We start from the raw sequence: 22,301 nt of genomic DNA, 5'->3' as shown, positions 1-22,301 counted from the left end.
TGTTACACAAGCACATATGTTATCTGTGGGCATGTATAGGAAGAGTATATTTGCATCAGTGGTTCACAACCAAGGGTGATTTTACCCATCAGGGACTGTCTGGCAATACGTAGATTTACTTTTGGTTGTCACAACTGGAGGGGACACGTGCTACTGATTTCTAGCAGGTAGAGGTTAAATAGTTTCCCACTAGATGCTGTTTAAACAACTACAATGCATAATGCAACCACGCATAACAAAGAATTATCCAGTGCAAAGCAAAACGCCAATAGTGCTAAGTTTGAGAAACACTGGTATAGTGGTGTGTGTGTGTGTGTGTGTGTGTGTGTGTAGGGGAGATTTTTACATGTATATTATAAAACTTGCACAGAGTAAGCAATCAATAATCTTTTCTGCGATTTTATGCTTTATGTCATAAACAAAACCAGAGGTCATCTCCTCACGTTCCTTTGCATCATTGGTATCCAACACCCCCAGAAGGTTCTTTCTATTCTTGCCTGACAAACCATTTACTGAGAAACACTTAGCACCTATTCAATATGAGTGTGAGACACAAAAATTTCTCCAAACCATAAACAGACATATCCAAACAAAGACTCCTTTTTGCAGGCTCTCAGAGAAGAAAGTTTTTAAGCTACTGAAACAAACCCATTACCTTTAAGAAGAGAATAAGTAATGCTTAGTTAAAATTGAGTCTCTATGGAAATGGTTGATTTATTATTATTTGCTTTATTAATGCATAGATAATTGAATCTATTTTATGTTTGGAATATATGTATATTGGATGTAGCATATTAAATAGATCAAAGTGTAAAATGATCTTTTATTCCTTTCCTCATCCACAGTCCTTGAAAGTCTTTCTAGTATTAAAAGTCCTGCCAGTCACTAATTATATCTGCTGTTTCCAGGAAAGTTCTCCTTCTCAGCTACATCATAAGTTATGCACTAGGTAGATGATTTAATGCCACCCTTTTCATTATGATTTCTATTTTCTCACTTTCCAGCTTTTTCAGGATCATCTTGGTAGAAGAAAAGGCTGAAAATGATATCACCAATTTATTACTGCATTTGTCTGGGGGCACTTTTCTTATTGAAATGACACTAAATCCACTGGGACGCAGAAACTGTGGACTTGATGAGGATGCAACCCACACAGCTGTGATCAAAACTTTGACTCTGTTACTACAGCTGTCAAAATAAACTGACATGAAATATGAAAAAAAAGAGAGTTCTTATTTTTAACTGCCAGATACACTCCTATAACCCTCTCAAAATATTTTGTCAGTTATATAAAAAATGCATACTTTTTCTGTCAAAAAGTTATAAAATACACAATATATACAGACTGTGTACATGTCAAAGGCAAGTTTGTTTATTAGCACAAAAACACACATGTTACAATCTCACAGATAAGGTTATTTCTGGCAATCTGAATACAGTTTATTTTTAAAGCATGTATTTATAGTAGCTACATGCTGTCAATTTTTTTTCCTGAAATAATAATGCAGAATGTCACAGTTGATATTTAGCTATTATTATTAAACATTATTCCATATATAAAATGCTCTTTTCTCCCTGCAAAAGGATACTAACTGCATGCCTTTTGGGGATTCAGAGGAAAGATACCCCTATTTATTTTTTTGTACTTTCTCTCACATCTATAATGGGATCTAAGTGGAAATATAAATAAATGAGTAGTTTTTCATCTATTTCTTAAAAAGTTTATGTTGTCTACAATAAGTAACTGATATAAATAAATTATTTGATATATTGAGTTTGTGTAGTTGCCTTTTGGTCTGCCTAAAATGCTACAGTTTTCCTCTTGTCTTTAAGAATATTTTACAAATACTTTAAAAAGATACCAGAAAGAATGGACAATCAGGCTGATCTCTGCCTGTGGGCTCATCTTTAATACATTATTATCTGTCTAATTTTCATTTTGATAAGCAGGGCAACCCAGATGATACCAAAGTCATTTATATCCTGAGGTGACAACCGGTCCTTGATGAGCAAACATATTCACTGCAGAGAAAGACACACTGACATTTTATTTCACATTAAATAGGATTAGACAAAATAGTTATAAACCATCAATCATAAACCATTGGAAATAAAACTGTTCTGCTTTTTTCTATGGAAATTTCTGCAGCTGTGATTGTTTTACGATCATGAAATTTGACATCCAAATAGATAGCAGTCATCCCCTTGAATTGGGAAGTTTCTGGAATATGCAAATGAAAGTCAGATGATGTAAGAAAAGTGGCTTTCAGGTAGCAATTAGCATATGAAGAATTAGAAAACATTTTGAATTCCTATCTTATTAACAACGGCTTTTTAACCAGTACAATAGAGTATTAATTGTTGATAAAAAGCCAGTAGTCCATACTCCACAAGGAGTTGACCTTTTTTTTAATTTTTCTATTTCTTTTACATTTCCCAGGTTCTTGAGCCAAATTTTATAGTGAGAGGATAAATAGAGCCCTAATTACCTAAAACGGACCAAACACAGAATGACATCGTACTAGTCAATATGGAGAACTATGTGTTTCACCAAGAATCTCTTTAAGAGATTTAATTTAAAAGTGAGACTACAAATATGAAAAGCAGATATTTCCTTCCCTATTAATAATGTATCTAGACTAATATTTGAAGAAAAACTTTACTAAAAGTGGTTTAATTTCATTTAGGTCACTTTTAAATGTTTAATGAGAATGATATAAAGAAAAGAATGAGGGTACAAAGTGGTGAGGTCATTTTCATATATTTGCGGGAAACAAAACAAATTTAAAGTGGTCAAAATTTGTTAACTGTGATACATAATTACTACCATGAAATCATTAATAGTTATTTCAGTAAAACATAGTGTATATTATGTTAAACAATTAATTACTGAATAAATGTGTATTTTAAAAATTTCTTCAAAATCTATCTTTGGTGCAAATAGTCATAACTAATGGTTGAGCTGTGCACTGATTTTAGATCTGGAAACACATCTAGAATATGTATTTTCTCAACTATGTATAACACATGGGGTAGAAACATTTCAAGTGATTTACATGGAGTGATCTTGGGCATATCACTTGGTGTATGTCTCCAGTTATTCATCTCTAAAACATGGGAAGTAATAGTGTCTGGCCTTGATTATTGTAATGACAAAATGAGACAATTTGTATTAAAATATTATGAGACTGAAAAGTGTCAAAATTTTAACAAGCATTTGTGAAATGCAAGTATGTACCAGAAACTGTGCAACATACTGGGAGACACGGAGTTAAGCTAAAATAGTTCTTTCTTTCACCTTACATACCAGTGAGAGACAGGCAGTCACACTTTTAACATAATATGTTAAAGTCTAAACAAAGAGAAGCTGAATGACTCATCACCTACTAAGTTTCCGTTGCATTTAAAAATTACTACAAAAGTGTAGTCCTTCAAACTTCAAAATAGTTTAGTATCAAAATTTTATATCTTCCCCATTATTTATCATTTCCTATTTATTTTATACCTTCAGCCTGGCAAACCTGCAGTAGTTTCTCTAGCAAAACTCTAATATCACAGAATTCTCTTTACCTTATTTTTTAGTTGAAATGTTTTTATTTCATATTCACTCTTAAAGAATATTTTTCCTGAAAAAAATTCTGAATTAACAGGTTTAAATTCCTTTCAGCACTTAAAATTGTTTCACTGTCTTGTGTCCTCCACATTTCTGAGCACAAGTCAACATTATTTAAATATTTATAGTATTGTTCTCTTGCATGAAATGAACCTTTCTCTGGTTAATTTCTCTTAACGTTTTATTTTCAGTAGTTTAACCATGACATGCCCAAGTATGGTCTTCTTTGTGTTTATCCTGCTTAAGACTCACTGAGCTTCAAGAATTTGCAAATTTATGTCTCCAACATATTGCAAAATTCTCTTCTATATTTTAAAAGATATTTTCCCCCAATATCTTTCCCTCAGCTAACCATCTGTGAATATATATGTACATATATCTTTGATAGTTTCCATGTTACTGAGGTTCTTTACATTTTCCATATTCTTTATTAATATATCTATATTTTATTGATTCTTTCCTCCAGTGTAATCTCCACTCTTCTGTCTAGACTATTTAGTGAATGATTCTATAACAGAAATTGGGGTTTACCCTCTAGAATTTCCATTTTTCAGTTTCCATTTCTCTGTATTTCTTTATCTTTTCATTTATGTACTATTATTATATTTTCCTTTTTCCTTGAGTATATGATAATAGTTACTAATCTACTAATTCCAATATCTGACTCATCACAAGTTCAGTCTCCATAGATTACCTTGTTTCTTGAAAATTTGTCACTTTTCTTCTTTCTTTGGCTATTGAGTAATATGTATGATATCCTGGATATTTGCGAGGTTATATTTGGCCACCCTGGATTCCGTTGATAGTCCTTCCTTCATCACTTCCTCCCTTCCTCTTCCTTCGTTTCTCCCTCTCTCTTCTCTCTCTCCCACTTTCTTTTCTCTCTTGTTTTAATAGGCATTCAGATTTGTTAAGACTGCAACTACTAACACACTCTTGAGTAGTAGATCAAATCTCAGTTCAGTTCTCTGATCATTATGTGGGCTGCTTGAAACCAAGCATTCATTGTTTGGAGGTCACTCAGGTTTTTTGGTTTTAAACAGAAATTATACATGGACTTTTAGACCCACTTTCTATGGCTCTCTCCTTTCCAGAACCCCCTGCTCATCTAATTTTCAGTGGTTGTGGTTGACCTGGATATTTTCCTCTTGTTCTTCAGGGCACAAACACTATGGGTTTTTTAAATCGAAAATATTAGCCATGTGGTATGGTGCAGACTGTAGACTGTGGCCTGCAATTGAGCTAGAGGCTATGAAAATAGGAAATTCACTCAGTACTATCCTCTTATTAAATGTTAAATACCTCTGGGATCTATCTACATTCGGTTGCTCCCTAGTAATGTCAAGTAGTTGCCTTTTGCGTTTTGCTCATAGTTTACAGTTGTTCTTGGCAAGATGGTTTGCCACATAGTATCTTACTCAAAATCGAATTGGAAGTTATTCAGCATCAAAATTATAAATATTACTTTTTCTTTCTGGAAAAGAGAAAATAACCAAAATGTTACCCTAAAATCATAAAATGATTTTTTATTTATTTAGTTTTCAAAGGATTTTCTCTGTCTCTCTTTCTCAAGCTAAATTGTGAAAACAAGAGGTATTAATAGAGTAATTTTTAACTCACAATTTTCCAACAATGTACTTAAAGAAGTACCACCACAAAAAGGACTCTCCTATCATCAAGGGAAAGCATAATGAAACATATCTATCTTACAGTGAAATATGGATTAAAGTGAAGAAGATCCCAGGAGTTTGCTCACATCTGTTTAAACCTTAAGCTAGTTAAAGGTTTCTTACTGCTTTTGTTGATTATTCCTGCCTGAAGTAGCACTACATTCTAGACATTTGGCATTCCTGAACAGATGTCTTCACATACAGCCAGAACTGATACCCAAGTCATATACAACAATAGGACTGTATTTGGATGTTAAAATATTAAACTACTTCAGAAACACTTGATAAGAATCTGTTTCCTGTGCATCACATGCTGCTTTGACCATGGTAAACTACCCCATGGGAATTTTCTTACGTTTTATTTTTAAAATAAACTTTTATTTGAAGTCGAAAATACATAGGGAAAGAACAAATCAGAAATATAGAAATACACAAATGGTCTTAAGGTAAACACACCTGTGCAAGTTCACCAGGATCCAGGAAAGTAGGATGGGCATTCCAGAAGCTTCCTCACGCAAACCCAGTAAATGTTTCCACAATCTTCCCCAGCTGTGACCACTTTCCTTATTTCTAGTACCAGATTAGTTTTTCTTGTTTAGAGACTTTATATAAGTGGAATCATAATGTATGCATTAGTGTGTATCCAGCTTCTTTCACCCAGTGTCTTTATTTGTAAGATTAGTCCTTGTTTCATTGTCATAATGATTTCTATTGTATGAACAGCACTCAAACTATTTATTCACTCTACTGTTAATGAATATCTGTGTTGCTTCAATGGTCTGGCTTTTAAGTATAGCACAGTTTATGAATATCTTGTAATGTTACTTAGTACTAAGATCTACCAAATTCTCCTTAGAGTGAAAATGGAGGATCACAGACTGTGGATATCTTCAGCTTTAATAGATGGTGACAAACAATTTTAAAAAGATTTTTTTTCAATTTACCCTCTCACAATCAGTGTGCAAGAATTTCAGTTTCTCCAAATCTTTGATAATATTTGATATAGTCAGTTTTAAAATTTTGATTATTTTTTTTGCTGGGTAGTGATAAATTATTGAGGTTTTCATCTGTATTTCTATGATGACAAATGTTTAAATAATTGTTTTATGTATTTGCTGACCATGTGGACAGCCTCTTTGTGAAGTGCCTTGTTAGGTCACTTGCTTATTTTTTATTGTGTTGTCTGTCTTTTCTTGTACCTATCTATGGATTTGAATATATTACAAATATATTGCCAACATAATGCCAATATATTACAAATATCTTCTGCCACTCTTTGGATTGCTTTTTTACTCTCTTAAGTGTCTTTTGATAAATTCTCAGTTTTAGTAGTCTAACGTCTCAACCACTTCTGCAATGGTGAGTAATCTTTTTTTTTTTTGGTAATCTTTTAAAGAAATATTTACTTAGCATAAAATGTGAAAGTACACACCTATATTGTAATCTAGAATCTTTATTGTTTTTTATTTAATTTGGGGATATCCAAAATTGGGCTGATTTGCTTTAAAATAAGAGTGAGATTATTTTACAATATCCTACTTCAATGACATGAGGTCATTTGGGATTGTAATTACAGATTGGACTATTCCTTAAATATAATTCCTCTTGATTTTTATAATTGTTTTTTTACATTGATATTACTTATTAATCTTTTAAATGTTCTCTGTCTTTTATGTTTAATCAAGAGAAATATCATATGAGGGAATTTTAGTTCTGTCAGCTTTTATTTTATATACTCTAGACAGCATTAGGCCCACGATTTTTTGGGAGGTGATGAAAATGTTCTAAAATTAGATTTTGTTAAAGGCTGTACAATTCTGTAGCTATAAGGAAAAAAACACATTGAATTATACACTTTAAACAGGTGACATTTATAGTATCTGAATTATATATGTATAAAGCTATTAATTTTTAAATTAAGTGCCAATATGTTCCAAGATTAATATATTTTAAAAGAAACTCAACCAGTCTTTTTACTAGTATAGAAAATTCACTTTGTTTACCCATGGTGATTATTCCCAAATTATATTTTGACTGATATTACAATTGCAAGCCAGGATTTTTACTTATTGATATTAGAAGCATATCTTTTCCTAAATTTTGACATTTCTTTTCTTAAAGTACTTCTCATAACCTAAAACAACTATGGTTTTTTCATCTGAGTTTCGAACATGTTTTATTAAGAACTGAGTAATTTGTATTATTATTATTTTTTATTTATTTATTTTTTTGCGGTACGCGGGCCTCTCACTGTTGTGGCCTCTCCTGCTGTGGAGCACAGGCTCCGGACGTGCAGGCCCAGCGGCCATGGCTCATGGGCCCAGCCGCTCAACGGCATGTGGGATCCTCCCAGACTGCGGCACGAACCCGCGTCCCCTGCATCGGCAGGCGGACTCTCAACTACTACGCCACCAGGGAGGCCCTGTATTATATTTTTTAATAATAGTGTTTTTTTGCTTCCTTTCACTAAATTCTGTTAGATAGATCTAATTTTCTTCTCCAGGTTTCAAAGTTTTGTTGTCTTTAGTTTTTAAGTGTAATTTTCCTACATTGTCCATACCCATATTAGAGCTTATTATTTTGTGTCAATATTTAATGGCACCTCAGTATCATACTGTTTAAAAAACTAAAGTTTAGATAGTTTGAGTAAATTGCTCAAAAATACACAAGAAAAATGCTACAATCAGGACTAGAAATCTGTTCTCTCCATTAAACACCATCTCTATTACACATTTTTCTTCCAGTTGATATAAAAGCAAATGCTTTGAGGTAGTATGGCACAATTTAAAACAAGTTAACATTGGCTTAAGTAACATATTAGAAAATGTTGAAAGTGATAATTGGAGAAAAATATATGAAAGTAAATTAATAGTTGTTTGGCACTCTTTGCAAGATATTTTAAAATGTATAGTCCCACATAATTCCAGGGAAAACCTTAAAAGTAATCACCTCCATTTCTAGAGATATAAAATCAATGCTTGCAACAGGTACATACAAGGTTATCACATTGGCAGTAAGTGATAATTTGAACTAAGAATTTGTGACTCCAAGCCCAGGAGATAATTTTTTTAAATTTTTTGTTCTTTTTGAAGTTCATAATGCTTCTCATTGTAGATGGATGGGAGCTTACCTAATTTCCTTTCCTTTTTATTCTTATTTTCTCAAAACAATCTTTTCTAAATTGCGTTATTTTCTCTTTAGCTTAAACTAAGAATTTTCATCATCCACCTACTCACACTAAAAGAACTGTGGACTTCAAGCTGTTCTCTTCCTGACTGATCCTTCCTAGGAAATATTATCTCAAGAGACAACAGATCGTCCTGTATGAAAAATGAAATGGATGTGTCATACAGGAGGGGACTCTCAAGCAGAAAACATGCAGAGAAGTCCCTTTTCTCTATTCCTTGTCAGTTATTTTTTACTCCCTACATAGCAGGGTTTGTTTTAAGGTCTTAGGCAAGCATACTAAAAACATATAAGAATTAAAAAAACAATCATTTTATTAAAAATGAAAACTGCCTTTTATGTACAATTTGTCTAAGTTCTTGTTACAGCAAAATTTTGGACTCACAGTCAAAAGTTTATTTACTCATCATAATTAGATATTTTGATATAACTTTTGATGCAATCTGCTTCAAGCAATAAGCACATTATTCTAGGTCAATACTAGAAGAAAGGGACTTTGTATTCATTGAAATATTGCATCAACTGACAAAGTCTCTCCTTGATTAAACTTTAGTCAGACTCCTGTGAATCATCTTCCCAGCCAGGCCTCGACTTTTAGATTTCTTTGTCAGTCTTTGCACTGCCTAGTTTTAGCAAAAATCCCCTTAATTTGGTTCAGCCAGAATTTCCCACCTTCAGTACCTCATCACCCTTAACATATGACCAAATTCCTCATCCCTCACCACTCCCACAGAAGATATCTGATCACCCTGACCTGTCTATAGCAAGAATCCTTTTAGGTCAGTTTAGCAAAAAGAGTTATTCTACCAATTCTTTACAAAATTACCAAGTAATTTTCCTTCTGTTAATCTCCCCACACTTTTCTTTGACTGTAAATCCCCACTTTCCTTGTATTTGAAATTGAGCCCAGTCCTATACTGATGTCTCTTTTCCCCTGTTGCAATAGTTCTTAATGATTTTTTAACCACTTTAACTACTGTCTAACTCTGGTTTTGTTTGACACAGCTTCTCCACAAGTCAGAGTTTTCAGGAGTGAAGGAAAGATTTTTAAAAAGCATATTTTCAGCTTCAATAGTTTTGTCATACATAAAAGCAACCTCAAGATCTCAAGTCATTCAAACAACAAATATTATAGTTATTTCCTGGGCATGTTACCCGAGGTTTATGGACAACTGCAGATCTGCTGGGCTCAACTGGGCTTGGTTTGTCCTCACATGTCTCCCTATGTCTATGTCCTAATCCAGAATGGAGGAGTAGATGTACAAATGAAGAAGAAAAATTATCGTACTGCTCAGCTAATCCTTAAGGAGTTCATAATTGAGTTCTAGTAAAAGAAAAGTCTTGGAACTTAAAAAATGACTGAATAAATAGTGAGAAAGTTTCTTCCCTCCACATGTGAAGTTTATATTTCAAAGGGGAGGGAGAGTAAAACCCAGAGCCCTGGAGCCAGTGGTTTATATTCCAAAGGAGTGTAAATGACTAGGATCTGGGGCTTCTCTCCCTTTGTCAAAGGGGAGAGGGACTGCTGTCCCACTACCATGTAAACTGCAAGACTAATAATTTCAGGGTTCCATTCCTGTGGTGCAAGAAACCCTTCTGCACATGCTAGCTTAACCATCTGGCTTTCATCACAGTGCCCCAGAAGGAGGAGGAACTGGGGTGTGGTGAATCATTTCAGTTATTGCTGTAAGTATAAATAATCTATCCTTGATCCAGAAAATTTGTGTTCCTGGATAATATTTATAGAAATATTTCAGGATAATATTTATATAAATAGAGACACTAAGAACTTATTGGTAGCCACTGCTCTTACAGTGAAGGGAAGGAGCAGGTTGTGACCCCATAATATATACAAAATCTCCCAGCCTCTGCTTAGAACTCTCACATTCATGTATACTTATATTCTATTGGCCTAAGCAGGTCATGTGCCCAGCACAGATTCCATGGGGTAAGGGAAGCGTGGCAAAAACAGGTAGGAAATGAAAATTGTGAGCAAATATTACAACCCACTACAGTCCACTGGGCTCAAATAGTTCTATCCTTACTGCACATTAAATACACTTATCCCTTTTCAAAACATCTAAGTTCTTATCCAGTCATAGCCACAAGCTTAAAACTAAGGCTAAAGTCAAGTCTGGATCTAATTCATTTCTAGAACTGGTGTCTCAAGTCAGAAAACCAAGAAATAAGACAAAAACAGATCATCGGCTTCACACACATGCACACAATCACCCATTGTGGAAAAGAAGGCTAAGGTGACTACAATAGATTATAGGAGAGAAATGGAAAGTACATAGGCAGTCTCTGGTTCCTGAGAATTTTGAAATCCAGCCAGGGAAACTGATGTCGCAAGGTCATCTTATTCTTCAGTTAAGATATGGCTTTTGATTGGACCTTACTTCTGACCCCTGCAGTTATGTATTCTGTCTTTTATTCTTCATTGGTTTTGGCTCCACACATTAAGTCCTCCTGTTTCATTATCCTCCCTGAGCAGATTTGAAGAGGGAGTTGGGGAATATACCTTATTTGGCAGCCATGCTGCTTCTTCTGCCTGCTTCCTGCAAAAGACATTTGAGGTCTCTAGAGTCATTTTACATCTCATTGAGTCAAGGTCTCTTTTAACCCAAACTGAAGGCATTTTTCATAATAGAGCCTTTGAAAAACATTGGTGCTTATTTTAGTCCACTCAGCATCATCTGCAAATAGCCACACCCATAATTTTTATAAAGACCTTTCTCTTGCTCTGTCAGCTTAATTACTGATATTTTGAGTTTATCAAGTTTTCCTGGGATGGCACTTTATGATTCTTATACTTGACCCATTGTTATTTAACTGAGAAAATGTACTAGAGTCACTTTATTCAAATCAAGACTCTTTTAAAAAAGACCTAAGGGTCATGTTCTTAATTTGACCTTTGATCCTATGTTGTGCCATAATTTAGAATACTGGGAAAATAATCATTTATGAGACAGGTATTGTAATAGTCTTTGTACGTACACATGAATATGAGTTTGCATGAAACGTATGTAAATTATTGAACGATATATATACTAGCATATTACACTATACTAATCATTTACCCAGAAAGATAAATTCTTTTGTTTTTTTCAGGTGTTCTTTATGCCAAGTTTGGTAGGTAAATGCTTTCATAACAGTTTTGCATTTATTTTTAATCTGAATAATTTTGGGACAAATATAATTATTCTTATTGTCCTTCCTTTTAATATAGTGATGGAGCAAATCTTTGTGTTACTTAATGACCATTTTAGGAAACCCAAAGACAAATCTAATATAAAAGATCTTAACAGTTTTATCATTCAGAATTTGGGAAACACAAAATCAATTACAGGTGTTAGAGAAAATAAAATAAAACTCAGAAGTATCTAAAATCAGAAATAATTACAGGTAACTTGATAAATAATATAAAAATAATAGTTATTAGGAATTTAACTGATTTTTTTTTTTTTTTTTTTTTTTTTTTGCTGTACGTGGGCCGCTCACTGGTATGATCTCTCACTGTTGTGGCCTCTCCCGTTGCGGAGCACAGGCTCTGAACACGCTGGCTCAGCAGCCATGGCTCACGGGCCTAGCCGCTCCGCGGCAAGTGGGATCTTCCCAGACCGGGGCACGTACCCATGTCCGCTGCATCGGTAGGCGGACTCTCAACCACTGCGCCACCAGGGAAGCCCTTAACCGATTTTAATGCAAGAGTTTTTTAGTGTTTCAAAAGTATATTAAAAAGCATCTAAAGTTAATAATTTGGTGACAAAAGAAAGCTTTAGTAACATGAACACAAAATAATTTAGTACAGCAAAAAAGATCACAGATGCTGATCTTACACTATTCCTGTAGTAATTTTCTATGAAGGATTCATAATTATTACTTTATATGCATGTTTAGGCAGACTCAAATACATAAGCATATCAATTGTAATAAAGTTTTAAAATACAGCTTTTAAAATATAACTAACTGGGCTTCCCTGGTGGCGCAGTGGTTGAGAGTCTGCCTGCCGATGCAGGGCACATGGGTTCGTGCCCCGGTCCGGGAAGATCTTACATACTGCACAGCAGCTCGGCCCGTAAGCCATGGCCGCTGAGCCTGCGTGTCTGGAGCCTGTGCTCCGCAATGGGAGAGGCCACAACAGTGAAAGGCCCGCATACCGCAAAAAGAAAATAATAATAATAATAAAATAATAAAATAAAATATAACTAACTTAGTGTATTAAAACCATGTATATTTCACATTAAAATTTCCATCTGAATAAATTATAATGACAATTTTAATAAAAAGACAGAAAATGTTAATTTTTAAAATTTCTAAATTCATATTTTTCTGAAATTATTGTACCTAATATAAATAAAAATTTATATTAATTATCACGTTTAAACATAGTAATCAACGTTTCTTTTATCCAGACACAAGTGATAACTACAGGACAGAAAATTTTAAATAGCTATTTTATTCTACATGAACACTTACTTTATATCATAATTAAAATTTGGTGAGGCAAAAATAAACAATTTTAGCCAGACAAAGGGTGGTTTCTACTATAGCAAACACTTTTTAGCATACGTACACACTAGCAACTAGAATAGTTCATTAGTAGGCTAAAAAACAAACAAACAAACAAACAACCTTTACTTTCTAAAACAGACTTTGTTGAATTCTAGGCCATGTTTTTATTGTCTGGGCTTTACTATCTAGGGTCCTGGCTTCAATATTTCTTACAAATACTAGTAAGCATTCCCTTGCTTCTGGTAACTGTGCATGTTGCAGTTGGCCAATGTATCATGTTCAGAGTCTTAAATGCTACTGTGTAGCCATTGTCATCTCTGAGGAATCAACAAGTCACCTAGAACAAAAGTAACAGGAAAGGTTAATCCCAGCCCAGCTCCAGACAACTTTCTCTGAACAAACTGATCAGCAAATTTTGACAATGGTGAAAATCAGGATATCATGAACTAATGTTATGGTGCCTAACTTCATCTTCCCTTGACCTAAAAGTGAGATGGGGCAGGAAAAAGAAGAGGGAGAGTAGGAGCGACTGAGAAAGATAGATAAACACGGTCCCTGATGTCTAAGAGCTGGCCTGACATCTTCTGTTGATCAGATGAGGAGGGGAAGGGACTAAGATAAAGTGAAACAAAAAAATACAAGAAACAAGGAAAAACAAGGTCACTGTGCAAATCACAAAAATATTAATACCCCTGAATCTCAGGTTATATGAGCAACTGTTTATCAATTAAAGCTTTAAACTACATCTATTCTTCAAACCTTGTAGATAGATTAATTAAGATGCTCAGTCATAGAATTACCCTTCTTCTTGACAGCATCCAATCAAAAGCAAAACCCCATTTCATTGGACCCTCCCCTGAGTCACCTAACAAACACACAAGTCCTGTAATAAAATTTTTCTAATGCCCTCTTACAGAGACATCCGATATTTCTCTCTTAGAGTGTTTGTTATTGCAGCATGCTGTAAAAGTAACTTAGTTCAGCCACAGGTATCATGAGAGTTGAAAATGATCCTGTTTGTAAAGTATCTATTGGGAAAAAAATATAGGTAAAGCTTTATACTTACTTGAAGCTTCTGCCTTCTCTCTTTAGTGGCATCAAACTTTGCCTGAAAATGAAATAAAACTAAAAATGAACTGATAGATGATTAAATGAATAAAAAGAGACAAATAAAGGAATAAAACTATAAAATAGCTTATAATGATTTATCATTAAGACAGTCAAAATCTATTAAGAGTAAGGCTACTGGGTAGTACAAGCCTTTGAGACTCAATCCCCTATTTCTAAAAGCAAAGTATTTGGGAATAAAGAAACTTCTGTAAATTATTCTGTAAATTATTTAAACTCGCCATAAAATTTAACTTGCCCAACTCTTAAACTCTAGCCATAAAATTTAACTTGACCAACTCTTACTGCCTAAAAATTGTAATAAAGTTGTGATATTGGCAAAATACAGGCACAGTCTACAATTAACACTTTGCTATATTCATCCCATACTATAACTGTCCAAAAGGAAGACATCTACAACATGAAACTATAATATTTGAGACTAAAGTGCAAGAATTGTAGGAGCAATGTTTGATTTCACTACCAATTGGTTTCTCCACCTATCTTATTTGATAGGTATCTTAACTATCTGGGAAATATGGATGCTAAACTTGATCCTTTAATATAGGTCTAGTGAGGATAGAAACAGACAAGTTTTGCCCCATACTTGTTCCTTTGAATAATGTAGGGGATATCAAAACCAAAATAATGTCTTTGTAACTAGAACAGTTATAGTACCTTGCATTAAGATATGTGTGAATCTATGACATGTACTTTAAAAATATGCCCTTTTAACCACGAATATGTATATACTCCTTCTCCTGAGGGCTTGTATTCTGATGATTTTTGTTCTCAGATTTATCTAACATTTTTATATTTGAATCTCTCATATGTAAATCCTCACTGCAAGCAGAAGGGATTGTGAGACCATAAAACACTATAGCTAGTTTTACTGCTTAGCAAGATGTGCTATCTTTATTTCAAAATCTTTTCTTTAGGGCAACAAGATGAGTTAAGGTCTAACAACATCCAGGCTCCTTACAATTTCAGTATAGACCACTAGAGGTTTTCTTTCCAGTTAGGAGACTCAAACATTCTTTATTGTTACCACTTACATGAAAAATAATTCTTCTCACAGTATTACCAAGAGAAAACCCTTATATTTTTATATTTAGTTTAAATTTGCACCTTTAAGAAGTCTCTTGCACTGTTGGTGGGAATGTAAATTGATACAGCCACTATGGAGAACAGTATGGAGGTTCCTTAAAAAGCTAAAAATAGAACTACCATACGACTCAGCGATCCCACTACTGGGCATATACCCTGAGAAAACCATAATTCAGAAAAAACTAGTGGACCACAGTGTTCATTGCAGCTCTATTTACAATAGCCAGGACATGGAAGCAACCTAAGTGTCCATCAGCGGATGAATGGATAAAGAAGATGTGGCACATATATACAATGGAATATTACTCAGCCATAAAAAGGAATGAAATTGAGTTATATGTAGTGAGGTGGATGGACCTAAAGTCTGTCATACAGAGTGAAGTAAGTCAGAAAGAGAAAAACAAACACCGTATGCTAATACATATATATGGAATCTTAAAAAAAAATAAAAGGTTCTGAAGAACTAAGGACAGGACAGGAATAAAGACGCAGATGTAGAGAATGGACTTGAGGATGTGGGAAGGGGGAAGGGTAAGCTGGGACAAAGTGAGAGAGTGGCATGGACATATATACACTACCAAATGTAAAATAGATAGCTAGTGGGAAGCAGCCGCATAGCACAGGGAGATCAGCTCGCTGCTTTGTGTCCACCAAGAAGGGTGGGATAGGGAGGGTGGGAGGGAGATGCAAGAGGAAGGAGATATGGGGATATACGTACATGTATAGCTGATTCACTTTGTTATACAGCAGTTAACATAACATTGTAAAGCAATTATATTTCAATAAAGGTGTTAAGAAAAAAAAGTCTGAAGAAAGGCCAGTAAAGATGTTAAAAAAGAAAAAAAAAAAAAAAAAGAAGTCTGAAGAAAGGCCTTCAGAGACCTATGCTTGTTAATAATTAGCAACAAACTCCCTTTATCTCCAGGATTTCTAAAACTTTTTATTTATTTTCTGAGGTCTCACATAGCAAACGATTTTGCTAGAACAACTAAAACCCTTTCCACACTTGTAGTTACTTAAGAGGCTCTTGTGACCATGGTTTTTGGATCAACATGATATATGGTTCCACAGTGAGGGGGCTAAAAGATAATTATTTTATGTTCTATGCAAAGGTCAAACTTACTTTAACCAGAAGAGAGTGTAATAACTTCTTCAAAGTCTTGAGGAAAAATAGCTGTCAACCTTTTTCGTGTATCAGAAAATCTTTCACTTAAGAAAGAAGGTAGAGATTTTTAGTTTGACAAAAACTAATAGATATTCTAGTACCAGGCCCTCTGTAAAAAGACTTTCAAATGGAAAGTAATCCCAGAAAGAAACTAACAAAAATTGTCTCAAAAGAAAATATGGGAACATATAGGTAAATCTTTTTTAAAAAAGACTGTAAGAGTAACAACATCATATTTGAGAGTTTAAAGCAGTATTTGGAACTAATATCACGTACATCAAGAGAGACTAAATGAGAATTTATTACTGATCTTACTCATATCCTTGTGATCCTCAATACCAGATGTTGGCAAATCCTGTCTACTGCCTGGTTTTGTATGGCCCAGGAGCTAAGAATGGCTCTTGCATTTCTATATGTTTAAACAAAATAAAAACATAATAATAACATTTCATGACACATAAAAATTATATATAATTCAAGTGTTCATAAATAAAATTTTATTGGAACATAGAACATTCATCCATTTAGGTTTTGTCTGTGATTGCTTTTGTGCTACAACAAAAGTTGATTCAAGAAAGATAGTGCAGCTGCAAAATTAAAATATTTACTATATGAGTTTTTACAGAACTTTTTGTCAATCCTGTTCTATAATCCCAAACTCATTCACTAGTATTTGTGACAGAGATCTGAATTCTGGCTAATTCAGACTCATTTACCATCAGCATAGAATGTTTTTAACATATGTGGATCACAGCAAAAGCAGTGTTTAGAGAGAAATTTATCATAATAATGCATATGATAGGAAAGAAGATATCTCTAAAATCAGTATCCTAAGCTTTCACCTTAGGAAATTATAAAAAGAAGAGAAGTTAAGCCTAAAATAAATAAATAAAAATTAAATAATAACAATTGGAGAAGAAATCAATGAAATGGAAAACAATGTAACACAATGAAGAGAATTAATAAAAGCAAAAGTTGGTTATTTTATAAGATCAATAAACCTCTAGTAAGGCTAATCAAGAAAACAGAGAGGAGACATAAATTACCAATCCCAGAAATAAAGGAGTCATTATTGTTTATCTACAAACATTAAAAGAATAATAAAGAATACTACAAGCAGCTCTATGCCTGCAAACTGATACCTTGGATGAAATGGACCAATTTCTTGAAACAAACAACTAAAACTCATACAAGGAGAAATAGATAACCTGAGCAAGCCTATGTCTATTAAGGAAATTGGAACAATAATTAATAATCTTCTATAAATAAAGCTTCATGTTGGAGATGATTTAACTGGTAAATTGTATCACACATCTAAAGGAAGAAATGTTACCAATTCTTCTAAATTTCTTTCTGAAAATAGAAACAGAAATACCACTTACTAATGCATTCTGTGTGGTTAACATTACCTTAATACCAAAACCATATAAAGATATTCCAAGAGAGGCAAACTACAGGCAAACATCCCTCATGAACATAAAAGCAATAAACCTCAAAAAATATTAGTGAATTGAATCTACTAATGTATAAAAAGAATTATTCCCCCAAACCAAGTGAGATTGATTTTAGGTGTGAAAGTCTGGTTCAATATTCAAAAATCAATCAATGTAGTTCAACATATCAACAGGCTAAAGGAGACAGTCATATAAAGAGTTGACTGATGATCAAATTGACAAATGATCAAATGCAAAAAGAAACATTTGACAAAATCCAACACATTCATATTCATGGTTAAAAGAATAAAAACAATGATTAGCAAACTAGGAGTAGAATATAACTTCCTCAACTTGAAACTTGATGAAAAATATCTACAATATCCTATAGATGATATCCTATATAATGGTGAGAAACTGGACACATTACCTTTAAGATAAGGAAAAGAAAAGGATTTCCTCTCTCATCACTATGATTCAGCATTGTGCAGGAAGTAATAGTTAGTTGAATAAGATCATAAATGGAAATAGAAATGTATACACATTGAAACAAAAGAAATCAAACTGCCTTTATTTGCAGATTACATGATTATCTATGTAGAAAATCTCAAGGAATCAATAACAACGAACAACTTTAGGAACTAGTAAACTAGTATAGTAAGGTAGTAGGATACAAGGTTAAAATAAAAAAGTCAATTGTTTTTCTATATACAAGTAATGAATAATTAGAACTTGAAAATTAAAAAAATTACCATTTACAGTAGCACCAAAAATGAAATAGTTAAGTACAAAGCTAGTAAAATATATAAAAGATCTATATGTGGAAGACTACTAAATGCTGATGAATGAAACCAAACATCTGTATAAATAAATATTCATTTCATTAATTGCAAGAAACAGTATTTTTAAGATACCAATAGTCTCAACTTTATCTATAGATTCAACAAAATGCCAATCAAAACCACAGAAAGCTATTTTGTGGACAGTAACATGACTCAAATTTATATGGAATGACAAAAGACAGAATAGCCAACACAATACTAAAGAAGAGAAATAAATGTAGAGCACTTATACATTCTAATTTCAAGATGACAATAATCAAGACAGTGTGGTGTCGTTCAAAGAACAGACCTATAGATTAATAAACCAGAATCCATAATGGACCGTACTAGAGAGTTTAGAAACATAGTGAACAGATCTTTGACAAAGGAGCAAAGGCAATTTCATGGTTAAAGGAGTGTCTTTGCAACAAATGGTGCTGGAAAAATTGGATGCCCATTTGCAAAATAAATGACCTAGACACTGACCTTACACAGGTCACAACAATTTACTCAAAATGAATCATAGAATTAAATGCAAAATGCAAGATTATAAAACCTGTGGAAGAAAATTTATGTGAGTTTGGATTTGATGATGCATATAAGATACAATACCAAAAGTGTAATCCACAAAAGAAACAAAAAAAAGGTAAATTGGAATTTATTAAAATAAAATACTTCTGCTTTGCCAAATACACTGTTAAAAGAATAAAATACAATGAACAGCCTGGGTGATATCATTTGCAAAACACATCTGATAAAGGACCATATCCAGAAAATAAAAATAACCTTTAAATCTCAAAACTAAAATAAAAAGTAATAAAATGTACCATACTAATTTAAGAAGTTAATAGGGAAGTTGGGTATGGAATATATGGGAATTCCCTATCTTCACCATTTTTCTGTAAATCAAAAGTTTCAAGAACAAAAAAGTTCACTTAAGAAAACCTAAATAACTATCTACAGCATGGTTACTTTTCATACTTAAGCTGCAAAATGTTATAGTATACGTTTCATATTATTACTAACTTTATTTAATGAATTTATTCTTCATCATTGAAATAATGAGAGCTCAACACAAATATATTTTTGACTAATATGGGATAATGCTGGTGACTACAGTTTGTTTTTTGCCTCATATTAATAATTCATTTTTATGAAAATGTAATATTAAAATGACAATTAAATGTGTATGATAGATGTCTATCTGAAATTACTTTTGAGCTTTAAATGATGGATTTCACACCTGTTGTGTTCCAGTGTGCGTTGATAACAAATGGAAAACACCACTGTATCATGGCTAGTTAAATGATCTCAATTAACTTGATGGTAAATATTCCTTCATGCTGTGTTTGCACAAAACGCAGCATACATTACAGATCAGGTATATGAGAAATATATTTAATTAGATGTTAGTGAGACTGACAACCACATGAAAAACACATCATTAACTTAGAAGATAATTTGATGGTTACCTCATCTTTTTGTGTACAAGGAGCTTGTATGAATTAATAACACCCTTTTGTATTTATATAATGCTCAGGAGTTTCATGATTAAATTTAACACATCATGGCATAAACCAAAGATTACCTGTTACTCAAGTCACATGCAAAACTTTGTATTAATATACCTACTTTATTGCAGTCATTACCTTTAAACACATGAATTGCTTATTATTATTAGCAACTTAAGGATAATTATATGATTATTCTATATATAATTAATCATTCTAATATGCAAATTCAAAAGTTAATAATTAAATGAATCCATATCATAAATGTAGGGGCTCATTGCGAAGTACAGGTAGACTATGTTTCCTTTAAGATAGGGACACTTAATAATTGATAAAAATAAATAACCCAAAGATAAAAGTACATTGCAAAATTGCAGACAAAAAAAAGTGTTTATGTTGTTGATCTCATTACTTAGAAAGGTCCATCATTTCAAGGGTTTGGAAAGGCTGGCCTTTTAAAATTATGATCAGATTAGATTTGAACAAATACATTTTAAGGTCTGGGGTTTGTTCATCTTCCCAAGATTTTCCAACAATTAGACAATAGCATATTTTTGCTAAGAGCTGACCCTCATAGATCCTCAGAGTGTAAGGGAAGATTATAAATAAATAAATTAAAATCTTATGATTTTTTTTATAAATAACACAGTCAGTGGGGGAAGGAGCAGTAGTAGAATCTGCTCAGCTTCCTCTGAACTCCTAATTCTTTTAGTTTTTGCTTAAAAATTATTTGGGATTATATCTACCCTTTTCTCCCATTATCCTGGCTGAAAACAGAAAAAAACAAAAAATTAAAACTAATAAGTAAACTCTGTTAAGAGATTTGGCAATATCAGAAAATTGCTTGAAATCTATGTCAGCATTACCTAAATTTACCAAATTAAATAACTCGCTTGGATTAATTGTTAAGGTTGGACTCCAAGTTATGGCCCCAGAATTCCTTAACAAGAAAGTATAGGGGAAGGGTCTGGGAACACAGGGGGTTCTTATCAACAGAAACGAGAACCCTTGACCTAAATGTTCACATTAAATTAAATATTATGTGCCAGACTTAAATGTTATCTTTCTATAAATCTGGTAGAATTAAAATTATTTTAAAAGATGTTAATATTAATACAGTGAACACAGTACATTCTATCCCTGTAATGGGAAAGAACAAATTTGACTCCAGATTTGATGTCTTTTACTTTAACCTTTGTATTCTATTGTTTTTGCTGTAAGTTAATCACTAGTTGCCTATAACTTAAAGTGTACATAATGGTTCATTTCCTGGAACCCTGCTTCCCATGCCTGACCATTAAGCTAAAATACCTTTGTTTAAGCTCACAGGAAACACCCTGACAAGGCCCACCTGTGAATGACTGCAGGAAAGAATAAATTAACACATCCCCTCCAGAGTCTGGCTGGAACCAGGAAATATTTGCAACAACTTATCGCTTTTCTTACTGTACCACCTCACCTCCCCATCTTTGTTCTATAAAAGAAACTAGCATCCAAACCTGTCAAGATGGTTCTCTGGGACACTAGTCCACCATCTTCTTGGTCTGCCGGCTTTCTGAATAAAGTTGCTATTCTTTTCCCCAACAAATTGTCACTCCATTTATTGGCCAGTCATGTGGCAAGCCATATGAGCTTGGACTTGGGAACATCCTAAGTTTACTTTTCTAGATGAGGTGTTTCCAGTGTCAGCTAGTTAACATACCAAAAGTTTGTTCTTAAGGTATTCTTTGCCCAACTTAAAGACTTGCATTAAACTATTTGAGTCCAGGCATCAAACTTTATAAATATGCTTTTCTAACCAACCCCTTATGCAGAACTACCAAGCCTTTGTCATAGTGGTATCCATCCTTACACCAAGAAGTTTGTCTAATTAACTTAGCTGTGCTTGATCAAATGCTTTTTTTTCTTGGAATTTTCTTTTAGAGTCAGCACTTCAGAACTAAGTTTTCTCAGGCACTGAAGTATCACTAACTTACAGTGATGCAGCTTTTGTGCTCACCAATACTTGGAGCCCTGGATGCCCTATGAAGAACGGGCCTTGACTCCAGAATTGTCCTGAAGACCTCTCTGCTTCTATGTAAATGTGTGGGTGAAAATATATGAATGAATGAAAGCATTACATCTAGCTCCTCATTTATGTATACGTGTGTGTGTGTGTGTGTGTGTGTGTGTG

This window comes from Monodon monoceros, unplaced genomic scaffold (assembly GCF_005190385.1).
Source record: "Monodon monoceros isolate NGI ecotype Baffin Bay Population unplaced genomic scaffold, NGI_Narwhal_1 Super_Scaffold_8, whole genome shotgun sequence".
Taxonomy (NCBI): Eukaryota; Metazoa; Chordata; class Mammalia; order Artiodactyla; family Monodontidae; genus Monodon; species Monodon monoceros.
Note: the sequence above shows the minus strand (reverse complement) of the source record.